Source organism: Lutjanus erythropterus, chromosome 18 (genome assembly GCF_056507025.1).
Source record: "Lutjanus erythropterus isolate fLutEry1 chromosome 18, fLutEry1.hap2, whole genome shotgun sequence".
NCBI classification, from domain to species: domain Eukaryota; kingdom Metazoa; phylum Chordata; class Actinopteri; order Lutjaniformes; family Lutjanidae; genus Lutjanus; species Lutjanus erythropterus.
Window position 1 is genome coordinate 31302979 of NC_139334.1, and position 27464 is coordinate 31330442.

Here is a 27464-nt window from a genome sequence, read left to right on the forward strand (position 1 = left end):
AAATCCAGCAGAGTCAGACACAGATCACAGCGCTGTCTGCCAACCTTCATCTACCACTCTGTCTCTTCTCTCTGGCCACCGCTCCTCTTTCTCTCGCCTCTTTTGTTTTCACTCTCTTTCTCCCTCGGATTCCCTCTTCCGCTCTTTTCCTCTCCGGCCTCCAAATCTCTCTCCCCTCTTTTTTTCTTCTTTTTTTATTTTCTCTTTTTCTGCAGCTCCATCGCTCATTCTCTTTCTCTGTGAGCTCCAAATCTCTCCCTCACTCTCTCTGTCACACATCACTGTTCACACAGATCCTCTGGCAACTCACAATACACACACACACACACACACACACACACACACACACTAAAGTACACACCACTCCTCTGACACATAGACACACACACTCGCAGATACACGCACATAAGTACTCATCCACATGGACATACACTTTCTCTCTCTGTCTAATGCTCACACACACACACACACACACACACACACACACACACACACACACACACACACACACACACACACTTGGCCGTTGACTGACAGGTCCGGCTCCATGCAGCTCTTTGACATTCACAGTGTGTCAGTATGAAAACAGAGAGGATGAGGGGCTTCAGCTGGAGAATAGAGCTGCTTTTACCCCCTAACACACACACACACACACACACACACACACACACACACACTATTATCCAATCTGCTGATGATTCTGCACAGCCGAGATCTGCATTTCAGCGGTCGTTTATCGACGCCATTACTTTGTATTTGAAGAGACTCGTCCGCACATCGATGCGTCTGCAGACAAAACTGAACAGATAACTTGTGACTGCGGAGTGAAACCTGCTGCTGAATGTCACTCAAGTTATTAGAGAGGAGTCGAGTCACATCTTAGAAGATAATCTAAAAGAAGTGCACACTCACAACTATGATGCTGCTTTTTAATTCTTGATTCTAGGAAGCTGTCGTGAGGAAGAGTAATTCATAGAATTATTAATTCTAAAGTAAATAACTGAATGGTTCATTTTCTCTTCTCTGGTAACAATAACTGAAACTAAGGTTGGCCGATATGTTCAAATTTTTCCAACCGACCATTGTCAGCTAATTCACTACGTTACCTGCACTGCATATGTTCACTACATCCAAGAAACAAAATAAACTCACAAAGTGTCAAGAAATTAAATACTATTTTCCTTTGTAAACAGAGAAATACACCTTCTGAATTCAAGTTTCTCTCTTTTACCGAACTCAGACAAGCTTAATTGGCTTGTTAACTCCTCGTAATAAAACACACTTCATTCAAACTCAACAGAAAACCATATTAAATTCACCAAAACCATGTTTGTCAGTTTGTCCACTCTTCCAGCAACCACCAACTCTGGTTTGCTTAAATTAAATCTGTAATTCTCTGCATGAAAAGAGTGCAAATATATCCATCCAATCACACAACCCTTATTGAAGCCACCAAAAGCCATATAACAATTATTATTTGTTATATAAAAATAAAAGCACACACTGAAGACATATTGAGTAAATACCAAACACACTGGACAAGACTGGGACTATAAATTGTGTCACTATGCCTCCAAAATCTTGCACCAACAAAAGAAACTGGTCGATGTGTTGACTGTTACTGTAACATCAAACTTTTTTAGCGAACATGTGCAGGAACAGGGTCATTCCAAAGTTCCCAAGGTCTTATGTTCTCGAGCACGTAAAGGGAACCAGCACTTAGGACCTTGGGGATTTAGGACCATGAATTCATAGGACCTTGGGAAAACAGCTATGCTTCTGCAGGAATGACTATCAGGAGATTTTCACTGAGAAGTCTGATAATGTGCTGTTGGATCACAGAACCCACACCGGTCTGAACAAACCAGGCCTCAACAAATCAGGTACTCGTGTATTTTTAGAAAACCTGTGTTAAAAATGTGTGACCAGAAGTCAACTTTGTCTCACTGAGAATATTTCAGATTGATCTTTAAAGCTTGTGTCTCAGACTGATGACGAAAAATGTCAGACTGGACTGAAAGACCATCCAACAGCCTGTTATCACAAAAAACAAAAGCCCACTGCTCCAAACTTAAGTGCCTAACTTAACTATTTCACACCAAGAACACCTCCTCCGAAACAGAGTATTTTTGGAATCTAAACAAACGAAGGTCACCAGACATGCACATCAAAATACACTAGGGGTGATTTCACATCTTTAAGTCCAATCCAGTTCTCTTTTTGGGACATTGCTTATATTTGGTCCAGTTAGTTTTGGTTTCACATCGCAATTATCGAAGTGGACTAAAGAACTTTACATGTCGTACCTACATCCTGTCGTCAGCACGTACATGAGCTGCATGCTATCATGTTGTAATTTCCTGAAATTGCTCCGAAAGTCTGAACCATCCAAAAAATATTTTTCACACTAGAAACAAACCAAACCATGGTTCAGTTTGGTCCGGACTGAGACCACCTCTTTTCAGCAGACCAAAGTCTGGCTTTTCGGTCCGGATCAAACCGAAAAATACAAAAGTCTGGACTAAATGAGGTAGAAAAACAGGCCTTCAGAGTGTTGGGCTTCTGTTTTCAGGATAACGCAGGCTGGCAAATTAGCTTTCGGTCCAGTGGGACAATTTCGGACTATTGGTGTGTCTCAATAATGAGTTTTGGAACAATGGGTGGTCCCCCTAAATACTGATAGTAGTGAGTCACTTATTAGCGACAAATTTCTGGTCTTTCAGTTGATTTTTTACATAAAAGAACTGAAACAAAAGGCTGTCTGGAAGGAGGGAAATACATCTAACTGATGGAATGATTGTAAAAAGCTCAGCAGGAATGTAAAATATTTAGTTTGTGGTTTAAATATGCAGCATGTTGCTTTAGGTTTTGTTCCCACGGAGGCAGACAGCAGATGCTTTAACCTTGCTAAAGAGCCCATTTAAATACACTAAAGAGACGTCTGGCTGATAAAATCGTTTGGCTTAATGTGAAACCACCCAGTTCAGTGCTGCTCGTTTTAAACGCCGCTGATAAAGAAGAGGGACAGATTTGTCTTTCCTCTTTCTGTCCGTCTCCGTTCATATCTGTGTTAATACAGTTATCTGCGGGGTGTGTGTGTGTTTAAAATGATGGATAGAGTGATGCTCCTCGTTAATAATTCACTGAGGTCTCGCCTGCGGTCGCTATGCCCTTCACATCTCAGCCAATCAGAAGCATTTACCTGGCTTTCTGATTGGAGGAAACATGGGGAAGACCCCGCCTTCTATGCAAATGAAATAGAAAATACTGTTGCATATTAACCTCTATCTCATTTCATCCTTGTCTGTTGTTTTTGAGACAATTTTTAACACGAGAAAGTCAATACAAGAGTTTTAAAATTCATCTTTCTGTTATTTGCGGTTTTTATCCTCTCCATCTCCCCGTCTTTTTCCTTTTTTGTCTCCGTCTCCTTCCCTCCCTCCATCTCCTGATCCTTCAGAGTCAAGGAGAAGTGAAAAACATCGTCCTCATCCAGACGTCAACTTGTTGAAAAGGGAATAAATCTTGGACTGAAGTTTCGGGGGCAAACATCGAGGAAGCCGACATCTGAGTGTGGGATTGAAGTCCAAGTTGAAGGGCAAAAACTAAAATGTGGTTAAAAGACACAAAGAGAGTCATAGTGTGTGTTATTTTGGGAGAAGAGAGACGGGGGTGACTTTCCTTTGTCGAGCTGACTTTTGAAACAGTGATTTTGGTGGGATAGAGACGTTTTAAAAGCACAGATACAAATCCACAGAGAGATGTGGAGAGAGATGGAAATTTCCTTCATCACAAAAGTCAGAAAACAACTGCGCGCGGTCGCGTGTCCTTTGTTTCTGTCAGGTTAAACTGTCGCACTGCAGCTGGAGGATGCAGGTGATGTCGAAACATTATTAATTTGTTCACATAAAATCATCCACACAAAGATTTATTGTGACTATATGATTGAGAAGGCCTGAGAAGAGGTGTTGATATCGATGATATCCTGCAGAGGAGAGAGACACCATCTTCTAACACACCAACCAGGGCTTTAAACTTAAATTTGAGGTATTAAATTTGGCTGATTATCCAGCAACATTTTCATATCCTTATCCTAAACATCTTTACTTTTGGCTGGTTTGGTGATGATCAAACGAGGCAACACAAAGTGTACTTTTGTCACAAGTTAAGGACGTAAGAGGGTACATGAATAAACAAGAAGAAGAAGTAGCTGTAGCAAAGTGGTTCACTTTTGTGGTTCTGAGTGAAAGATTTACAAAAAATAAATCATCTTCTGCAACATTTGCAGCCTAAAATCTAAAAAAAAAATTAAAAAATAGAAAAAAGTCAGTTAGTATGTAAAATCCACAAACAGCTCAAACTCTAACCACAATTCAAAAATCAGAAATAGCCACTGGCCTGAAACTTAATATTCAGATGTTTTATGCTTTTAATAAGCTCAATTTAAACCTCTTTTCATAATTAAAATGCATTAAGAATCTACATAATTGTATTTCTTTTATCTTATTAATTAAACTCTGCTGCTCAATTAAGAGATAATTATTTAAATGCTTTGTCCACTAGACTGCGAGCGGTTTACTGGGAGAACTGGCAGGATAATAGTGACAGCAGAGACAGTTAAACTGAGATAATGATCAGACGTACAGGACACACAGAGAGACAGGAGGCGAAGGAGAGAAACAAAAGGAAAATAATTCAACAAGAGTCAGTTCATCCTCGTACAGGTACAATCTGTGTGTGTGTGTGTGTGTGTGTGCAGTACTGAAGTGTGTGTACAAGGGTGCATTTCATTTTGTGTTGATGTATATCTGTGTATTTAGCTGTGTGTGTATGTGTGTTTCAGAGACACAGAGGCAGAGTGCCCTGAGTCTCCATTACAAGGACAATATTTCCTGTCATATCTGATTTGCAGCGAGGAGAGGAGGGGAAAGAGGAGGAGGAGGAGGAGGAGGAGGAGGAGGAGGAGGGGAGGTGATGGAGGAGCAGTAGAGCACGATGATGCAGAGAAAAAACATTAAATGAAAATACGGTAAAACAAAATAAAGAAAAACGAAAAGGTCAAATATATTTAAAGTCAAAATCTTCACATTTTCATTATTTCAAACCTCATATTTGGTACCAGACATTTTTAAGCAACAGTCACTCAATGTATTTACATTTAGACGAAATTAAATATATGATGTAAACCTGTGTGATTCACATAATGAGCAAAGAATATCTCTATCTCGAGTTCAGTATTACTGCAACACCACTGCTTACCATAAAAAGCTGCGACTACCGATTATTTTCATTGCCTATTAACTTGCTGCTTATTGTCTTTATTCACTTATGGATCTATAACATATTGGAAAAGAGTGTCATTTCTTTGTTTTGTCCAACCAACAGACCAAACCCCGAAGATATGCCTTTAATCATCAAGGAACACGAAAGAGGAGCAAATCTTTAAATTTCAGATGTTGAAACCAGTGAAAAAAAGGATGAAACTGTTGTCATAACATAACAGCATGACACACTGATTCCTGTCAGTCCACAGTTTGTTTGGCTGCACTGCAAACAGGTAAACCAGCTGCTCCTTTTCTCTTCCATCACTGCAGGAGTAGCTGCTCAAGATGTGTTCGCTGCCCCCTGTGGTCAAAACATGCGCCATCAGTCACACTTACCAAAGTTACCAAAGGTGCTGTCAAATCAACCAATCAGTCCACAGGCAACAGATGACAATTCCTTCACACATTGGCAATGCAAAGAGATTAATACATGTAAACAGCTTCACAAACCCATGCATCAACCATCTGTACTTGCTTAATCTCTGCACAGTCACAGGGAGGATGAAGGCCATCGCAGATCACACTGTGTGAGAGGCAAAATATCTTTGAACAGTAGGGTGAAACTAGAGCCCAAGAAATCTTAATCTCCTTCTAATTTGATTTCAGAAACAGTAAAGATCAGAATGGGATTAGTGGTAAACACTCAGTTATAGAGGCTATTCAGAGGAGGAGAGGAGGGATGAGAGGGAGAACGAAGGAGAAACAAAGGTTCAGAGCTGCTGTTGTCCTCTGATACTTGAATCTGAGCTCCTCAAATGAGCTCAAGGAGGCGTCAGCATTATAATTACACTGTGTGTGTGTGTGTGTGTGTGTGTGTGTGTGTTCCAGCCAATCACAGTATAATTCCTGGCGAAAAGAGAAAGAGACATTGATGTCATGGATCAGAGCCAAGATGCTGCTCAGCAATTACACACACTCACTCACACACACACACACACACACACACACACACACACACACACACACAGATACTGTATACTGTATACACACACACACAGACAAATGTTCTCCTCTCCATAGATTATGCATGTATTTATGCATAGCTGGATTTATGCGTGTCAGTCCAAACTGTGAGTGTTCATGGTGTGTGTGTGTGTGTGTGTGTGTGTGTGTGTGTGTGTGTGTGTGTGTGTGTGTGTGTGTGTGTGTGTGTGTGTGTGTTGGTGTTCTCTCTGCTGGACCAAATCATGTTATCTGATCCACAAATCAACTTCCCTTTGATAGAACTCATCCTAATCCAAGAGTGTGTGAGGTCTGGAGAACTTGGTCAGGAGGAAACACTGCAAAACTGAGAAGGAAAAAAAGGAGAAGGAACACTCTGAGAAATGATGGTGCTAGCTAGAACCCTAAAAGGTTATTAGGCTTGTCTCCATAGGAGAACCATCTTTTGTTCCTGGCAGAACTTTTTATAAAGGGTCTATTTGAAACACATGAGAGGTTTCAAAGGAGAACCCTTCCATGGTAAAATTGTTCTACCCAGAACCCTCCCTCGGGGTTGTATCCAGAAACGTCCTCCTTTAGCACCCACCCAGGGGGCTCAATCAACAATCTTTTAATATTACACAGGGGGTTCTACTGAGGACCTTTTTAAGTTCCCAGGGTTATATCTAGAACACAGACAGGGAGTTCTACAAGGAATCCAAGTGTTTTATCAAGAGCCCACCAAGGCTGTTCTGCCAAAAACTTTTTTATATTCCATGGGTTTTATCTAGAACACACTCAGTTTGTGTAAAAGAACGCTTGATGAAAGAGTTCTTCAAGGATTTCAACAATCTCGAGAAACTCTTTTTTCAAAAAGGGTTATTTGGGTGAACAGGGTTCTTCATGGAACCTTCAGTCTTACAAGGAACCCTTGTTGAACCTTTTAGGGGGTTCCTCAAAAGCAAATGGTTCTGGGTAGAATCTCAGCCTTTAAGGAAGGACCCTTTTGGAAACCATGTTTCAATGAAGAGTGAAGTAACGAAAAGAGAGGAATCTCATCTCCTTTCTTCTTCTCCCACCATCTTTTCTAAAAATGTTCTTCATCCTCCTCTTCCTTCTTCCCTTCCTTATCATCATCTCAGCTCCTCTCACCTGTTTCCTTTCCTCCTTTCTTCCTTTTCCACTTCTTTGCTCCTCTCATTCCTCTCATTCCCCTCCTCTTCACTAATCATCCCCTCATCTTTTCTCCTCCTCTCCATTCTCACTCTCCTCCTTCCTTGTTTCCCCTGTTACCTCTTTTTTCTAGTTTTTCCTTCTTTTCATCATGTCCTACACCTCCTTCACTGCCCTCCGTCCTCCTCTCCTCTCCTCTCCTCTAATCATCCTCTCGTCCTTTCACTTCCATGGTAACGGACAGTCAATGAAAAAGGCATTCAGTAACCAAGGAAACTTAACACAGTCTCTCTCTCTCTATCTGTGTTTGTGTGTGTGTGTGTGTGTGTGTGTGTGTGTGTGTGTGTGTGTGTGTGTGTGTTCTGTCTCCATGGGAAATGTGAATGGCTGGCAAGAGACAGAGGAGCGCTAATGGACACCATGAATGAAAGAAAGAAAGAGCAAGAGAGAGGGAGAGATGTCTTCAAGTTGTTTTCTGAAGCTAAAAACCAACCAGAGAACATAAAACTTATATTTGTACTTATATTATTGCAATACTTATTCTATTTCAAATAAAAACAAACTGATGTAGAAAAAAATCTCACATTAATTCTGTCGGAATATTATAGTGAATATCATCAGATTAATAATCATTAGATATTCGTTGACTGATTATGTTCCTGATTGAAACTTGGATTTCAAATTAGCATTAATTTGTCTGTTACATCAGACGTATCTGCTCTGTAAATCACTTTTCTGTCTTCTCCTTTGATTAAAAAACAACAGCAAAAAAAAAAGTTTGCAGGCTAGTTGGCTAATTAGCTGCTCAGCTGCAGCAGCATGTAAACATACCCTCTGTCACTTCTTGGACTAGTCAGCTGCTGCTGCTGTGGTTCTTACCCTTTGTTTAGAACTCAAATGTCTCGTCAGCATCACGCTCGCATGACAACAGCATTCACGCCGCACAAAAGCATCTGTCTATTTAGGCTCTATGCATTTCAAAGCCACCAGCAGCAAATGAGCAGCCAAACATAATGCAGTGTGCAGTTTTCCTTTGATATGTGTGAATATTCCTTGATATTACAGTCAACATGATGCATGTGATTGTGGTATAAGCACAGCAGCGTGCGTGTGTTTGGACTGGATGAGTGAGAGAGGGAGAGGAAAAAATAATGAGCGGGTGGCTGGTGTCGGTGATCAGAGCCAAGGGATTAAAGTTTTGCTGTGAAGTTGTCTAGTGGCAGTAAATGTACATATTGGCCACGAAGAAACACTGGAGAAGAAGTTCAAGAAGTCCCTGTCTCTTTTCCCAGCTGTTGTTAAAGTGAAGGCACAGTCAGTGCTGGAGCACGATGAGCTGATATCAGGCTCTGTGGTACACACCGCTCCACCTAGGTTTTCAGTGTCATCGAAGGACACGCTTATGCCCGTTTCGTTTCTGTTGTGTGAGACGTACGAGTGAAAAACACATCTGATTCACATGTAGGCAAGCCAGGAAGTAACTCTTCGTAACAATGTGTGGCTCTAAGTTTGGAGTTTTGTTGTTGTTGTACTTTCTGTATTTGGAAAATGGTATTTTAACGGTTTATTGGCAATGAAACCCACTGAGCTGAAAGAGAGGAGAAACAAGACAGGGGTGATAGAAGAGGGATATAAAAGTATAGAGAAGAGTGAAGAAAGGACAAGAGGGAGAAAGAAGAAAAAGTAGAATATAAAAGGAAAGTACAGATAGGAAAATATAGCAACAGAGAAGCAAACTTTATATTTGACCTCATTACTAAAGCCTCTGACATGTTGACTGATTGGTATGAAGCGGCATCTTCTCTTCACTGTACATCAATAAAAAAACATAAATAACCGGCTCAGCTGAGCTGTGAAAATGTAAAACGAAATGGGGGAAAAAAAAAATTCAGCTGTCTGTGGCAATGGGTTTTTACTGTAAATAATCGCAGCAATGTGGCGACCGCGTGTTCTGCAGATAAAAATTACAGAAAACAGCACAGCTGAACTTCAAAGTGCAACACAAACACAGAGAGAGGAGGGAGGTGGAGGAGGAGGAGGAGGAGGAGGAGGAGGAGGAGGAGGAGGAGGAGGAAGGGGCAGAGAGGGAGAAATGGAGAGAAAAACGAAAGAGAGAAAGGTATAGAGAGAGAAAAGACGGATAGATAAAGAAAGAGAGAGAGAGAACATATTGCCACTGTGTCAATACAATATATATGCTAATCACGCCTTTAGTATATGTGTGAATTTCATTACACATAAAGGACTAATACAGTTGTGAAGAAAAACAGCGTGGAGTCCAAAAACCAATGACTGTCAAGGTCATTTACAGCAGAGCAGGAGTCAGAAACACCACAACAGGAAGAGAAACAAAGATAAAACTGCTGCCAAAAATAAACTGCATGTTTAATAATGTGTTAACAAATTTAATGGAAGCCTGCACCAGGAATATTCACAAATTCAATTATGATACTCGACAAAATACAAATAATGTCTGTTGGAGAAATTTCTTGTGTCTTTAAAACAACATTAGGCCTGCTTCTTGCTGGGTTTTTTTAGTATTAGATTTGAGATGTTGATCTGGATTTTTGTGATCTAATGACTAAAGAACCTATTGCTTCAAGTTCGCTAACAATTCAGGTCAGCAGCTAATGTTAAGCTAACATGGCTAATGCAGCTCACATTAGCTAATGGTTCAGTTTAGCAGTTATCTTAACAGCTAAAATACCAGTTTTAGGCTACATAACGGCTCAGTTACGTTGCTGAAATGTTTTGGTGAAAGTCAGGTAAATGTTTGGTTGAGCACTGAAACATGTGGTTTGCTAACTGCTCATTTTAGTGATTATCTTTCCGCAAGTAGGTTAGCTAACAGATCAGTTAAGATGTTAGTACAATGTGGTTTAGTTTTGCTCACAGCTCATTTCAGCATCTTTCACTTGGCTTGAGCAGTTTTAACAAAGACTTTCAAATATTTCATTCAGCAGTTACAACAACTTGTTTCAGTTCAGCTAACACTTCATTTTCGCAGCTACCTTTCAGTTTAGCAGCTGAGACAAAATAGGTTAGGGTCAAGCAGAAAATGCTCAGGCAACAAGTTTTAGCTTGAGGTAATTTTAGAGGGGTCAGTTATGACCTTTTAAGAAAGTAATACACAGGAAAGGTAAAAATAAAATTTGGAGGATAGTTGGAAATGGTGTGATATGCTAATAAAAAACTCTGAGGTAAATTATTAAATTTGAGCTTCTGCGCGAGAATGGCTACAGGCTGGAAGAATATTTATACTTTAGACTTTGGATTTAAATTTAGACGTTGATATCTATACATGCACATACGTGTGAGTGTTTTATTTAATTCAATTCAAGAGGGGCTAAGCTTCATCGCTCTCCACAAAATATGTGGATATAATATTCGCTCTTCTTCATATAAATAATTCAATTGTAGCCTTAATGTAGTCAATAGAGGAGTGTCACCTTCATGATCAAAGTGACAAGTTAATCATATAATTCTGTAGCATGTGCTGCTGCAAAATACACCTCCAAACCGAGCCACGCAGAAAATATTTTTGGGGCAACATGACTACAGATACGTCTGCCTCCTGTTAATCACTGGTTTCAATCACAGAAATATCATCTGTCAGAGAAAAGTATCTTCAGAGTTGATTCTCTTCAGTTAAAGCACGAGCTGCTCTCTGTTTCTTCTCAACTCTTCTTCTCTAATCAGAAATTAATTACTTTTTGTTTTCTGGTAAAGATGGCGACCCATCAACATTGTATTGTAGGCTACCTGCAGCTTGTACACAGCTGAATCACACATACACATCTCCACATGTGCATGTATATATTCTCCCACACACACACACACTGAGTTAGCACAGCCACAATATGGCTGTGCAGCATAAACAGTCGGCTAATTCATATGTATGGGTTTCAATGAAGCTGTGTGTGTGTGTGTGTGTGTGTGTCCAGTAAGACAGCTCACAGCCATGAACTGTCAGTGTCTCAGCTTCTCTGTGTGTATGAGTGTGTGTTTTTTTTAGTGTGTGTCTGCTTGCAGCTGCAAGCCATGAGATGTCAGTGTATAGGTAGGTTGGAGCGTGCGTGCATGTGTGTGTGTGTGTGTGTGTGTGTGTGTGTGTGTGTGTGTGTGTGTGTGTGTGTTGATTTCCATCAGCTTTCAGAAGAATTCAACAGCTCACTACATCACTGTCTACCTTCTACAGCTCTTCTTCCTTTTCCTCTCACCTTGTCTTATCACTTCCTCTTTATGTCTCTCTCTCACCTTCTCTCTTTTCAAAGATTTAATTCTCCCTCCTTCCCTTTCATTCCTATTCATTATCTTTACTTTATTTGGAAGATTTGAGCACCTAATATGAAGATGAAAGTGATGCTACACACGTTAAAAAGCTATAATATAGTTTAAACATTTGTTTTTTTACAATAAACGAATCCTTCATCTCTTTGTGGACTGCAGCAGGATACTGGAACGTGTAGAATTTCTATTTAGTATACCAGAAAAAACAATGACTATTGGCATGTTCACACTACAGCAGCATCGATCGACAAGTCATTTTAAATGGCAGCCGGCGACATGAAGCCAGAAACTTGACGCTCCCTCACTGCTGTGTGTCGGGTATGAGGAGCTACAAATTAAAGCTGAGCCGGCTTCAACTTTTTTCAGCACTCCGGTGATGCTGTGACCTTCAACCAATCATATGTGTCCCATCTCCTCATGACTCCTGTACTGTCTAAACAATGGAGGAAAGACATATCCTTGCTGTATTAGTTTTATTTAATCAACCCAGTTTTTTTCTTTCTGCAACATCAACAAATAAAACGCAGCTTCAAGCTTCATGTTTGTGACTCCTGGACTTACATTCGTGAAGTGACCAGAAATAAAAACACTAAATAGGCTACTGATTGTTAAAATGTTCACCATGGGTTTTTATTCTTTAAATGCCATTTTTGATTACCATTAGCTCTTAAACAAAATGTTAGCCTCCTTAAATTTCCTGACACCAAATAAAATGCTGTTTAACCCCAATCTTACAAATGGATCACCTCTGTTAAAGGTCAACAACTACACACCTTTTCAAAAAGCCTTTTGTTTCATCACATCAGTGTTTTTATATCTTTTCACTTTGCAGAGAGTCTTTAGAGAGTTCTGAGGGTGGAAGTGTTGATTAAATTCCAGAATGGAGAAAAAAAATGCATTTCCTAATTTTTCTGCATTGTGGTGTGTGTGTTTGCATGTCTGTGTGTGTTTGCTAACTTTTAAATTTCTGTGTGTGTGTGTGTGTGTGTGTGTGTGTGTGTGTGTGTGTGTGTGTGTGTGTGTGTGTGTGTGTGTGTGTGTGCGCGTGTGTGTGTGTGTGTGTGTGTGTGTGTGTGTGTGTGTGTGCACCCAGCCTTTGTATCTCAGTGCCAGTGAGTGTGAGCATCAGACCACATGCAGGGCAATTATTCCTGAAAAAATTACTGCAGGGGCATTTAGCTTCTCTGTATCATTCTCATACACATACACACACACACAGACAAAGAAACAAACTGACACACACACACACACACACAGAAATAAAGATACAAACACAAATCTGCAGACAAACTGTAGATCGCCTGCATACACAATCACACACATAGACAGTAAATACAAACACAAAACTGGCACACACACACACACACACACACACACACTCTCAGAAAATCACAGCCAGACTCTCTCTCTCTCACACACACACACACACACACGTCTATGCAGGAAGACGGCGATGCGGCGGCGCATCGAGGAAGCGTGGCCGATTGACATTAATATTTATGGGCTGCTTTGCAAAGAGAGAAACATTGATAAGCTGCAGTTTTGAATATTAACGCTGACTTTATTTAAAAAAATGCATTAAAGCAAAATATTCTGGTCAAATTAAAGAAAGAGAGAGAGCGGGCGGGCGGAGGAGAAACACCAGTGTGGGTTCTGTGGGCGAGCTCCACAAACTGGAAGCAGGAGAGAGAGGCAGAAAGTATAGCTGAAGATTTGTAAAGAATGAGCAAAGATTTCTTTTCAAACAAAGGTTTGCAGAAGGGTTTCAACTCCATCGCCTCATAAAGGAATAGTTCAAAGGAAATACCATCATTTGCTTTCTTTCTGAAAGCGAGATGTTCAGTGAATATCAACTCATTTTGTGTGTTCAGTGTGATCCTGGAGTCAGGATGTAGTCAGCCTAGCTTAGCATAAAGGCAGGAAACTGATTAAAATGTACCTACAACACCTATAAAGCTCACTAATAAACATAAGCTGTGAATCTCATTTGTTTAATTCACACATAAAGACAAAATGTAAACAACAGTTACTTGACAAAAAATCAAGTTTATCCATCTGCCCAGTACATTTGTGAGGCTTTACTCTGTCCAATATGTTCTGTGAGGACAGGTTTAAAATTTAAAATGCATTTTTGCAGTAAGATGATCAGCTGCTCTGTTTCATATGAAGAGTGCTGTGGTTTTGACTGAATCTGACCGTGTAGAGGAAGTGGGGTGTGGAGGAACAGTGATGCTACGTGTCACCTGCTCTCCACGTGACCTGACATCTCTGTGGGTCGGAAGACTCATGGTTTCTCATCCTTCTTATGAAACCTAAACTTATTCATCCTAGGTTTCTTTACTCCTCTATGACAGCAAACTGAATATCTTTGGGATGTGGGTAAAACAAGACACGTGAGGATGTCATCTTGTGTTTTGGGAAACATTGATCATGATTTTTGACATTTTATAGACCAACCAATAATTCATTAATCAAAAAATAATCATCAGATTAATCAATGATGAAAATGGTTGTTAGTTGTTGGTGTCGTGCACCATACAGTGTCCTCAAGAACTGACACAATGGGATACAAAAAAGAAAGAACCTGCTATTTTCTGCTAACAATTAAACAACAGACGTGAAAACTGTCACGCAACCCTACAGCCTTCAATGATGAGCATCCAAAATCTCAACTTACTGCTCACTGTACAGTTAAAATGTGTCTGTTATACAGGGAGAAATGAAAGGGTGACCAGGAGACACACACAACCTTCCTCCAGGACAGATATAAAGATTTGCAACAGTGAAAGTCACTATACCTCTCCCTCTGTCAGCCATTAGAGCATTACACATATTATACTGTGTACAACCAAACAAATGCCTCACACACACACACACACACAATGTCCTGAGTGCAGGATCAAGACGTTCTCTCTTGGCTGAGTGCCTGGATGAGACGAGGCAGAGAGGCAGCACACACACACACACACACACACACACACACACACACACACACAGAGATATATACACAAATTGCTCCATGACCTTGTCTGAATGCAGCACACTAAATACTGGCAGAAATAATAAGAGAGAAAGAGAAGAGGAGGAGGAGGAGGGGACAGAGGGACAGAGAGGGACAGAGGCAGACGAGGGGAGGAATGAAAAAAAAAAGAAACACGGAAAAGAAGACAGGTGAAGAAAATGATGACAGAACTGAAAAACAAAAGTAGAGGAGATACAAGAAACAAAGAGAAGAAAGAAGGGTTAAAGAAGAGAAGGAGAAATGAACAGATCAAGAGAAGATAACAGCAGGGGAGAAGACAGACTAATGGTACGGTCCATTTGAACTGGGAAGCTGGAATTTCTGACTCCCAGTGAAGTTGGATTTCAAACTCGGAAAAGCGGAGGAACTTCATCGACCCCGGCCTCAAAATCCAAGATGGCTGCTCTATTCAACGATGATCGTGAACGCTGTGCTAAAACACAACTCAAGCACAACAAAGTGTTTTCCTAGAGAGTTCATCCTGCCATTTCCAGCGAGTAGAAGATTGGCGATAACAGGGTAAAGACAGAACTACCAACAAGAAAACAGAAACTAATTGGTTAAAAATGAAATTTATAAAGAAGAAAGAAGAGGAAAAGTCAGATAAAAGACGATGTTCAGTCTGCAGCATCTACAGCTAATGTCTGTGTTAAGTTTTTCCACCAAAATGCCTAAAAATCAAAAAGTTTTTTATCAAAATTCCAGCTTGTATTTACACCTGATGGTTTGTGTGTAACCTGCATCCATCAGAGGGGGAACTGTGCGCTCACGGCGTCTCCCGGCCTCTCTAACCTCCTCCTCCTCCGCCATCCCCCTCCCCTCCCCTCCTCCCCCGCTGGGCGATTACAGCGCTCACTTGTTGGGAGACGCCGGCTGTTGTGTTGGTGAACAAGTCGCTCCTCTATCAGCGGCCCCCGTTGTCCGGAGCGCCGCGCTGATTTTCATTAGCGATAGCGGCTCGCACAAATCAAAAAGTCGAGGCGCTCGGGGCGCCACGACACGCTCCTTTAATTTCCTGTTGTGGGAGACTGAAGGATTGTGGGGCAGCGGTGAGAAACAGGAAACACGATAAAGCCGCCACGTGGCCTCCTTTGGAGGTGGAGGGTGTGTGAGAGTGTGTGTTTGTGTTTGTAAAGTGAATTAGTTTGTGAGATTGTGTGTGTGGAAGTGATCAGGTGACATCAGAGGTCACGTTCAGTCGTCCATCTCCACACGCTTCTCTGTTTTTTTCTCGTCGTGCTTCATAAGAAACCTGTGCAGCCATGATGGATCTCTGACCCGCCGCTGTACGGTGCCTTTACCCCCGCAGTCGTCCCAGCAGCCAGGTTTCCATACTGCTCGCCGCGGCAGGTTGCCATGGCAACCATGCTATGCATGATTCACAGATGGGAGGGGTGGGGTCAGGCCTGTCTGGGAATTATCATCAGGCATCTCTGAAAGTGTAGATTAATGTATTAATAATGTGAACCGGTATCGATCCTCGTGGAGAAAATCTCCTTTTTTATCCTCACAGATTTTCATTAAAAGCCTCCAGAGGATTATTGTGCTCAGGCAGTATCTGTCCATAAAGTGATACACAGGTTAACAGGCTGGAATAATCTGTGTGTGTGTGTGTGTGAACATAAGAAGTCTCAAAAGTCAAGTCCACACACACACATTAACACTATTCTTTGTTGCATCATTAGGTAAAGCTTTTTTTTTTTTTAATCTGATCTCATTCACAGGAAAATGATTTTATGGTCATATTTTTCAAGGTTTTGGATTCTTGTTCAAGCATACACACAGAAGTGCACTACGTGCAAAGACTCTCGTGAACTCATGCTACAATTTTGTACCATGGCCAGTACTATTCAGTCTAAAAAGTCAAAAAAAATGAAGTTGCTAACTGGGACCATAAAGGGTTCTTTGGCTTGCCACTACAGGGGAACCCATTTTGGTCCCTGGTAGAACTCTTTTTTTTTTTAAACATTGGGTTCTAGGGCGGATTGGGCAGTATGAAGTTATTACAGTAAAGCAAAATGTGAAGAAATCCTAAAGGTATGATCTTCAATACTGTCAAAAATACAGACGCTCCTCTGTCTTATAAACCGGAACCCAACAAGGCTTTTTTTTTTCCAGAGAACCCTTTTATATTCCAATGGTTATATCTAGAACACACAAAAGAGTTCTACTGTTAACGCTTTTACTTTATGCTACAAAAAACCTTCTTAACAGAAGAGTTCCTTGAAATCGTGTAAGAACTCATCTTCTAAACAGGTTTCCTTGGGTGAGAAAGATTCCATGACGAACCGACTTGAAAAAGGATTCTTTGGAAGAAAACATCTCGGAGTGGAACCTCAGCCCTTCAGGAAGAACCCTTTTGGAACCCTTATTTCTAAGAGTGTTGTCAGTCCTGTGGCACAGCGCTGGCGCACTGGTCAGTGTCATGGTGCATTTTTGCACCGTGGTCCTTCACAGTGAAGGACAGTGGAATAAAACAGAGCTAACGACCTGTTCTCGTCTCTCTGTAATGGTTTTTAATTTAACGTGTCGTCCAGAGAACAGCGCTGCCGGCAACAACACTGCAGCAACTGTGATGTCACTGGATCTGATTTGTCACTAAGAATCAACCTGGGAGCACAAACACAGATAAAACAAAGTTCAGCTGAGTACAGGTTAATAACAAACGTATTTAAACTGGAAAATATGCGTCTTCCAAATTGAATAAATACATAGGAAGTTATTATAAGGAAGATCACGTCAAACTGTTCCAGATGAGAGACGGTTGATTAATTAAAGGTCAAATTTACAAAAACATGACAGTTTTATGACAAAATGAGGAGCACTGAAGAGCAGAAATACAGAGAAAAGTAACTAAGGATGGCTATAATGTAAAGTCAGAGCATATGTCTGAAGATGTACGTATTTGTGATAATGTTAATCATGAATGCACATTAATAGAGTGGTCACATCGACTTCGTTATTCTATTAACTTCTACTGTGACGGGTTTACTTCTCTGTGTCTGTCTGGCTCATTCCAAAGTTAAAGTTTCTGCATATTTACCAGCAAATGTGTAATAAAAATGAACATGAATCAAGCAAAGGAGATGCTGAACGTTACAATGACTCATCAGTCATGGAGACTGGCAGTGTCACCAAGTTTTATATCAGTGTGACTAACTTCAGAAAGTTTTTGTAACTATCCTAATACAACGTTCAAGTTTTTTATGTGTGCATGTATCTTTTTTTCTGTCTGGCAGTGAAACAAGTCCATTGCAGCATTACTACTTTACATTCTCACATTACTATACTGTAAGAAATGAAGCACAGAATACAGAGTTTGTGAAACAATGATCCATGTTGCTAAAATACCTTTTATTCTATGTGAACATTAAGCAAAAGTTTTTTGTCTTGACAGAAACATCACATGGTGTCAGAGGAGAAGGATGGAGAACAGACAGCTAACTAGCCCTCTGCAGAAGAACCAGCAGACGAGTGCAGATACTAACTTTCACCATAAAACTTACAGAAATGTTTGATTTCTCCGAAACACACGAGAGGTGAAGTTTTGAACATTTCAGGGAGGAAAGAAATGTCAACAATTCTTCCAGCGCAATTCAATTAAATACTAGTGTACTACTTGGAAGACGACACAAACAATGTGCAACAAGGGTTGTCCATGAGACTGCAATGTCATAACCACGCCATGACACATGTCATGCACATGAAGGAGTGGCATTTGGTCAATTGTGTAATTTTTAAAGATTCTATAAGAAACGCTCATATTTTGTTGATTTTGGAGGCCCCTGTGGACAACAGTGGTAGTGTTTCCATCATAAAAAACGCAAAACAGCGTCAAATGTAAAAATAACCAAATAAAAATTTCCTCCTGCTTCATTTTAACTGACTAAAGTATAACTTTTTTTAGGAAAATCTGACTAATCTTCTTATGGATGGTCTCACTGATTAATGCGAGTCATCTAGAGGTACTCATATGAAACCGACGCTGTTTCATAACTGGTTACAAACTCATTGTTGTAGCTTTAATGCAAAGCTTACATTGTCTGAGGTGTCTTTGTTATGACAACTTGACATTATCAGACTTAAAGAAACTGTTAAACTTTATGTTTTAACGTTACAATAAACTGTCATGTGTTTGGTTTTGACACTGGCAGTCATAAGACCATTATAAGTGTGTCGTGGATATTTTCCTTGTGTAAGTAAAGTCACTTAAGTGGTACATTTTGGATTTGTCATAAAGATGTCATTAAGTTTTATTACACTATCAAATGCTTTTATAACAGTGTCGTGAATCATTTTCTGGACTTCAAATAAAGTGGGATCATTTAGACTTGTCATAAAGAGGCCATTAAATGATGTAAGGCCAGTCTGAGGACAGAGTACAGTACCAAGGTGAAATGCAGAGCTATCTGATGGACGGATAGAGATTAGCTTGTTTACTTGTAGCTAAAGTAGGCTAACCGCTGACTGCTGCTGGGACTCCCTAAAAACTTTCATCCAGTTGTGGTGCCTTATGTCCTGCATTACACAGAGTGTTGTGTGTCAGCTCACTTTGGGTTGTCTCAATGTCACTTTCTGGACAAGCGACCAAAACATAACGTAAAAAAAAGCCGTGACCCCAAGATTAAACTCACAGGAGACCTCACATCTTACTCTAACTTCAAGCAGAGATGATTTAATATTTTTTTGTAATCACAGATTTATGAAGAGTCCGTCCTTGCACTGCTGACGCTGCTGAACAAGGCTGCAACCGAGACTAGACTTCCACGATTTTCAAAAGACTATGAATTCTGACATTTTAAAATAGTTTTGGGGCTTTTAAAGCCAACAGGACAGCTGAGGATATGACAGGAAAAGGGGAGTGAAAATGGAGGGATGATGAGAGAACGCCTAGCCTCAGTGCATCGAGCAAACACTCGACCAAATTGACCATCATAATGTTATACCAGAAAATATAACTAAAGCTGGGGTGTGATGGTGAACACAGAGGTACATAAACTTTAGTTCTGCCTCACTGATTGCCAGAGGTGATTTTAACTTAGGTGAGTAAACTTATTTCAAAGAAGTGCATAAACTGACTTTACTTGGTTTGGTCACTAAATAGTGCTCAAGTATATTGACAAGATGGACTAAATCATCATAAATAACAAATTTACCAAGATGTGGGGTTTGTCTTCTGATAGTGTAGTATGTTCTGCAGGCTTACAAACATCAAATAAACTGATCTCATATTGTATGTGTGTATTTTTCAGTCTAGTTTGTCTAATTTACTGAGCTTTACAAACAAAATTAGCTTATACTTTGCCACTCACTCACTCACTCACTGAAGTGTGTCGTGTCTGTCATCTCCTACAAAACCACACCCACCTGGTCAAAATAGGTAAACTAAGTTTTATGAGAGTCCTGTCTGCTGTTATCTGTAGCTGACATTTAGCTAGTTAGCACTGTTAGCCACACGGCTAGCCAGCTCCAGGTCACCAGGAGCCAAACCCTGCAAGAAGACCACCCTGGCTCTGTATTCCCTGTCAAACTGGCCACTGTTGGTCTTGGAGGCTGTGTTAACTGAGACCTCCCAGTTTGACCAGAGTCAGCTTGCTAGCTGCATGGTGGTGGGACAAGATGCTGACTGGAACTGCGCATAAGCAGCTCTATAACTCTATATAACACGGTTAAGAACCGTGATGACAGTGAGAAAGCTTTGGGATGAACGTGTGTGTGCATTCTGTAAACACACAAGCACAGATCCCAACAGGTCCACTGAGGGAAATGTACAGAAAAACACTTTCAGACAACTCAGTTTGGTTTCATTTCAATCAATATATAAATATCTGAGTGTAAAGACTGAACCAACACACACACACCTCACACACAGGACCATGCAGAGAAGGCAGATGTAACCCATGTAGGAGGTGGTTGTATCAGCATGTAAAATCCATTATACACATATACAAACACACACACACACACAGTATGGAATCAGTCCATATGAATGTACCTGAAAGCATACACAAAACTGTCCAGATACACACACATAAGAGTGAGCAAGCCAGATGTGGTGAGCTGTGTGTGTGTGTGTGTCTGTCAGGCTAAATCCAGGCTGTAATGGTCCATGCTAATGAAGCTAGCGTCAGGGCTAGCATGCCAAATCTGCTAGCAGACAGCGCCATTTGACTCCCCTAACTGGATTATGCAAATCAGACGCTCATCACAGCTCTGGGAGACGAGTGACACATAATTTATACCAGAGAAGAAGAGGAGCGAGCGAGGAAGGAAGGAACGCACACACACACACACACACACACACACACACACACACACACGTGCACACAGAGGAAAAAGACATGCCGATACGCAGAGGAACACACAGCTATCTGTCATATTCAGCCGCACACCTGGTTCTGCGAGTGTGTGTTTACATCAGTTTGTCCCAAACCCACGAAGTTTCAGACAAATTTATCAACGCAAAACACATCCGATAAATTATCCCTGATGAAAGAGGGAGGAGAGGAGGAGACTTGAAAGTGAGGAAAGAAAAGGAGATGCAGAGGAAAGTGTAAAAAGGAAATAAAAAACAGAGAAGATGGAAAAAGAAATTAATGAAACTGGAAAAACAATGGATTGTTGGAGAAATAGAGAAGGACAGGAAGGGAAAAAGAGAGGGATAGTGAGGAAAAGAGCAAAATAACAAAGAAAAAGAAGATGAGAGGCAGAGTAAGAGAGAAAAATCTTTACTTCTGTGCTCCCTTTTGTCCTTCCATCTTTCTCATCTCACCTCCTCCTCCTTCCTTCCTTCCCTTTGTGCCATCTACCTGAATCCTTTCCCTTCCTTCCTGTCACTTGTCCTCCCTTCCTTTGTTTCCTCCCTTTCCCTCCCTCCACTAACACCATCCCCTCATTTCCTCTTCGCCTTTTCATATACTGAGACTCAGATCTCCTTTCCTAAATATTTCTTTTTATAAATGTATTTCCTTCTGTGCTATCACACACGTGGGAGAAGTTATCCTTCAAGTCTTTTCTTAAACCTAACCAAGTCCTTTCGGTACCTAAACCAAAGAAAACTGTGCTGCTTTATCACACCCCTCGCTGTCTCATACTGATGCACAAGGTACCCTTCAGCTTCATGAGACGCTGCCAGAAAGCCTTTTTAAACAATTAAAAAGTTAATGTTGTGAAATGGACACCGTTTAGTATGGTTCATCAGCTTAAAAATAAAAACTAGTTAGAACCGAAAGTAGCTCTTTTTAAGTTCTGAGGGGAACATTTTACATATTAGTTCCTCAAAGAATGATTTATTATCAAGTTATTCAAATAACCTTATAAAGTTCTTAAAATGAGAATGTTTCTAAGTACACAAAGAACCTTTTTATTGAGGGGTTCTCTGAAAACCAATATAGGTTCCTCAAAGAGCCTTTCTTGGTTCCATCAGGAACCTTTAATGAAAGGTTTGTTGAATATCTCCAGGCAGCAAAGATACTTTGGTGCATTGAGGAAAAGATCATGTTTTTATGTTAAAATTAGGCCAAAAATTATTCAATAAAATGTTCAATAGTTTCACTTAAATGCACTCATTTTAAACTGTGAGGAAAGCAGATGATGAATACGCCATCATATCCCTTTATAATGGAGCTACGCATCAAAAACTGACAGCAAATTCAAATTCACCAATAGTTATTGGCATAAACAATGAGTATTTTATCGTGACAAATTTGTCAGCTGTATGGCTAATATAGAATAGTTAAAATAACTATCTTATGTCACATGCAACATGACGGAGGTGCAGAAAGACACAAGACAAAAGTCACATAATGGTCACGTTTCACAGAGTACATAAACTCTGGTCCTCTGGGAAAAAAATCCTGTGTTTGTTTTTGGCATCAATCCACCACATTTCCTCCAGATACTTTCTCGCTCTTTAATCAACGTCAAAACTCTGGTGCGTCTTATACGGCTGCAGGTAATGAGTACCTTACACGTCTGTATGAAAACCGAGGGCGTGACAAAACATCAGTATTTGACAACGTGGGAATGAGAACAGGCCGACTTTATCGCTCTATCCATGTCACATGACTTGTGCAGCCTTTCTGACAGAAAGTCCCAAAGCCTAACTTCTTCCATGCGCTGCTCCCGCTTTTTCATTTCCTTTTATTTTCTCATCCATCCCCTCCTTCCCTCTTCCTGCTGCCTCAAGACCTCTTCTCCTTTCTGTCTTTCTATCTCTCTCATCCCTGATTCCCTCTCTTTCTACGCACCTTCATCTTTCCTTTCTCTTCCATTGTTTCCTGATTTTCTCCCCCCTAAATCCCTCCTTTCTTCTCCTCCTCCTCCTTATCTCTCCTCTATCATCCCCTCCTTCCTTCCTCTCCGTTTTCCCTCCTCCCTCCCTCTAACTCTTTAACACACTCGTCAAAGTTGCCTGTAATTCGTTACAAAATGAGTCAAAGCTGGTACAAAAGGTGACAGGGAGCTGAAGGGAGGGGGGCACCCAAAGGTGGCAGGTGCAGGGGGGGGGGGTTGCTGGTGAAGAAAACGAGGGAGGTAAAGGAGGAGGGGAGGAGGAGGAAGTTATGCTGGGAGGCAGAGTAGTAAATTGTTCCATTTTTGCAGGTAATCTAAATGCTAACTAGAGGCAACTTATCACCAGAATGGATTTCCGACCATCTGTTCAAATAACAGGGGATTTGTCCGGTGGCAAGCGCAAGAATGGGATGATGGCGGGAAGATTAGGCGACGGTGACGGCGACGCCGCGCGCTACGTCTCTACAGTCGCGGCTTCAGAGGAAAAAAAACTAAAAAAGAAAAGAGAGAGGGAAAAAAATGTATTTTGTGCAAACAAGAACAGATGACGCCCTTACAATTACACCTGTCAGGAGCTCCGCAAAGCAATCGATCTCTGAGGCAGCCGAGCGACGCTCCCTCTCTCTTTCTACTTCATAGCAAAATGATTTTCTCTCTTTTTTTCCTCCTTCACCCTCCCTCCACCCCTAACTCCTTCTCTCTATTCTTTCCCTCCGTTCTCGAGCTCTCTCCATCTCTCTGAGGCGCTCTTCTTAAACAATTTCCAAGGAGGAATGCTTTTTTGATACGTGACAAGATGATGTTTCACTTTTCACTCTCTGCTGGAGTGAGGAAGGAAAGGAAACAGGGGAAGAGGGGAGACATGAGAGGAAAAAGGAAGACACAAAAGGAGGAAGGAAGGAGAGAGGAGAGGAAAGTGGGCAAGAGAGGAGAAGAGATAAGACGAGGAAACAAGGAGAGAAGAAAAGGAGGCACAAGTTGAAAGGGGGATGAAGGAAATAAGGAGAGAGGAGCAAAGGGAATAAAGTAGAGAAGTGAATAAGAGAGAGTTAAAGGAGATAAGAGAGGGAAGAAGGAAGAAACAAAATGAAAGAAAAAGAGAAAGGAGACAAGGACAGAAGAGGGGTAAGAAGAGTAGAGAAGGATATAGAAGAGGAGACAAGATGGGAGGAGAGAAAGAGAGGAAAGGAAACAAGTGAAGATGGAAAGAAGCGGACGGTAGAGGAAGAAATGAAGGAGGACAGGACCGAGGAGAGAGGACAAGATAAGAGGAAATGAGGAAAGTGGAAAAGGAGACAGAAGATGAAAAAAGGGAAATGAAGTGAGTATGGAGGGAGGAGTAAAGTGAGGAAAGTAGAGAAGTAAGAGATGTAAAGGGGACAGGAAAGGAAAGAAAGAAGGAGAGAGGAGGGGAAAAATGAAACGCACGATGAGAGAGAGAAGTGACCAGGAAATGAAGGAAAGAAGAGGACAAGATGAGAGGAAACAAGGGGAGAAGACAAGGAGATACAGGATGAAAAATGGACAGGTGAAGGAATGAAGGAAGTAAGGAGGGAGGAACAAAGGGAAGATAAGGTAAGTAAGAGATGTAACAATGAAAAGAAAAGGAAAGAAGGAAGAAGGAAGAGGATGAAAGAAGCAGAAAGGAGAGGAGAAAGGGACAAGGGCATAAAAACAAAAGAAAGAGTAGAGGAAAGGAAACAACCCTTTGTTCCCAAGTGAAGAGGAGAAAAAAGTGGGTAAGATAGGAAGTAAGGAAGAGAGGAAAGATGACAAGATGAGAGGAAAAGGAGTAGAGGAAGTAAGGAAGATGATGTGAAGATGAAGACAGAGAGAAGAGAGGACAAAGGGGGAGGGACAGGAGAGGAGATGAAGGAATCAAGGAATGGTAGAGAAGAAAAAAACACAAAAACAGAAAGGGAAAGATGAAAGGAAGGATGGAAAAGTTAGAGGAGAGGAAGGAAGGACAAGAAGAGGAGCAAAGGAAAGAGGAGAGAGGTGGAGGAAATATTGATCAGTGGTGAGACTCAGACTGCAGTACCCATTTTTGAACGCCAGGGTGTTACATATTTCACCTTTAAGAAGATGAGGAAGAGGAGGGAGAGGGGAGAGGGCGAGAGAGCAAAAACTAAACCAGAGACGGAGCAAAAAAGGAAAAAAGTGAGAGAGCGGAAGAGTAATTAATGGAGAGAGACAATGAATGAAAGAGAGAGAGGGAGAGAGGGATGAAGGGGAAGAATAGTGGGGTGACAGAGCGTGCAGTTTACTGGCCCAGGAAGTGTTCTCAGGCTGCCGGCCAATCGGCTTGGCTCGCTCCCCCAGTGTCACTAACAGCCCATTGGCCAATGAAAGCTGGCCTTTATTCGCCGTTTCAATCAGCGGCTCACACCATCAAAGAAGAGCCGTTTATCTTTCCTTTCCATCGCCCACACACACACACACACACACAACTTCCCCCTCTTTCTTTCTGTCCCTCTCTCAGACTCTCCATCCATCTCTCCTCTTTCCTTTTTCTCTCACTACATCTACAATTTGTCTCTCTGTCTCCAAAAATGCCTCCACACAATAAAAGAGGACAAATAAAACCTCCAGGTTCAGACAAACTGAGTCCAATTCCTTTTCGTTTTCCCTTCCTTCTCACAAAACTGTAGCTGAGTGTCTCCTTCCTAAACCAAGCCTTGACTCTCCTCTCCACTTTATTTATTCGCCCTTGAACGGCACAGTACTTACAGGAACATAGTTTTTTGCTGCACTTTAAAATCCAGCCTTTTCCACCTTAAATAAAAGACTAGGAGGCCTTTTATCTCCTTTACAAAGGGTCTCAAATCCACCTTAACAAAGACAGAAATCACTTTATTTTCATTAATTTCTTCTACTTCACAAAGACCTGCAGTTCACAGTAAGAAACTGGAATGCAGATGGCGACAGGATCTACTTTACCACAGGACTCACATCATTAACAAAGCAAGAACTAGTTTAAAGGTCAATTTCACTCCGATCAGAAGGTCATATACCACCTTAACAGCAGGTCAGCAACACAAGCCTTTCTTCAGATTCAGAGCAAATTAGGAAGCCAGATTCCACCTTAACATAGGACCTGCTGCACCTTCATAACAATATACATTTCACAAATGAAATAATCACAATTTTCTAGATTTTATATTCACTAAATATTTCAATTCCACTTTAACAATGCAAACATTTATTATTCCAAATTCAAACACCACCTCAACAAAAGGTTGACAACACAAGCCTTTGTTGCAACTTCTACAGTATATTTTAGATAACTTCATTCACAATGACAGTATTGAAAATCATGGTTGGGATTTCTAAATACCATGGTATACCCTAATACCTTACTGCCCAAGCAATAGATAGATCCTACCTCAAGTAAAAGACTGATACACAGCAACAACACAAGACGTTACTTTGCAAAAGTATGTGGATTTATCCGCCGCTGAAAATAGTCCCCAACAAATGTTTGAATAACGTCCACTAAAATCAAGCCACCCTCGCCAGAAAAATGATGGTATATGTTGTCTTTGCAAGCAGCTAATTACAACTCATATTTATCTTTATTATTAGACGCAACCCCTAGTAGCTGTAGTAATTATGACAGAAGCAAAGGAGGAGGTCTGTGAAGAGGTCAGCGTGGATGGACCTGTCAAACACAGCCAGACTTTCACCCAAGAGAAAGTCAGTGGTGACTTTTTGTTTTAACTTATATAACTTACTTAAGTGATGTCACATATGTAACGTAACTTAACTTACGTACCTAATGTTCTTAACCAAAACCATGATCTTTTCTTAAACTAACCAAATACTTTTGGTAGCTAAACCGAACCAAACTGCCACGGTTCCAAAATGTTAACCAACGGAGGTCTGGTACGATGAGGGTCCAGTTCACCTGCCACAGGTGGGATATGTTGTTTTGGGAGTCACTGGCAAAAGATCTATTCCAAAATCTACACCCACTACCTGTTTAATAAATTACTGATCCCTTTTTTTTTAAGTGAAACAATATTTGTGAGCTGTTTTAAAAGATTTACATCCTCAGAAACCAATGGGCTTGGAGCTGAGAGCTATATGAAATCTATATGCCAGATGTGGAAAAAATGCTAAATGTGTCTATTATTGACGGCCATGAACACAAACTCATCCTGTAAGGAGAGTTAAAAATATTTCAGCTCACTTCAGCGCCTCTGTATGATGGACTGGTGTGAAGTAGTGCAGTATTTCTGTTTACTCTTGTAGTTGTTACACATTTCCCTCTCCTTTTTCTTTCTAATGTGCATCATTACTCAGTGGCGAACTGACTGGAAGACACACAGTCTCCATATTCACCTGTTTACCCACAACACCGAGACGCTTTACGACTCGCTGCATAAACCCATGAATCAACACATTCACGTCCTCAAAGTCCGTCCTCTCCTCTCCTG

At 40.9% G+C, this 27464-nt stretch overlaps 1 protein-coding gene across 2 annotated transcripts in view; it reads right to left on the reverse strand.

Annotated features, from left to right (window-relative positions):
• The window catches only part of npas3 (neuronal PAS domain protein 3), a 392919-nt gene that overhangs the window by 287918 nt on the left and 77537 nt on the right, over positions 1-27464 (reverse strand). The window lies entirely within an intron of this gene.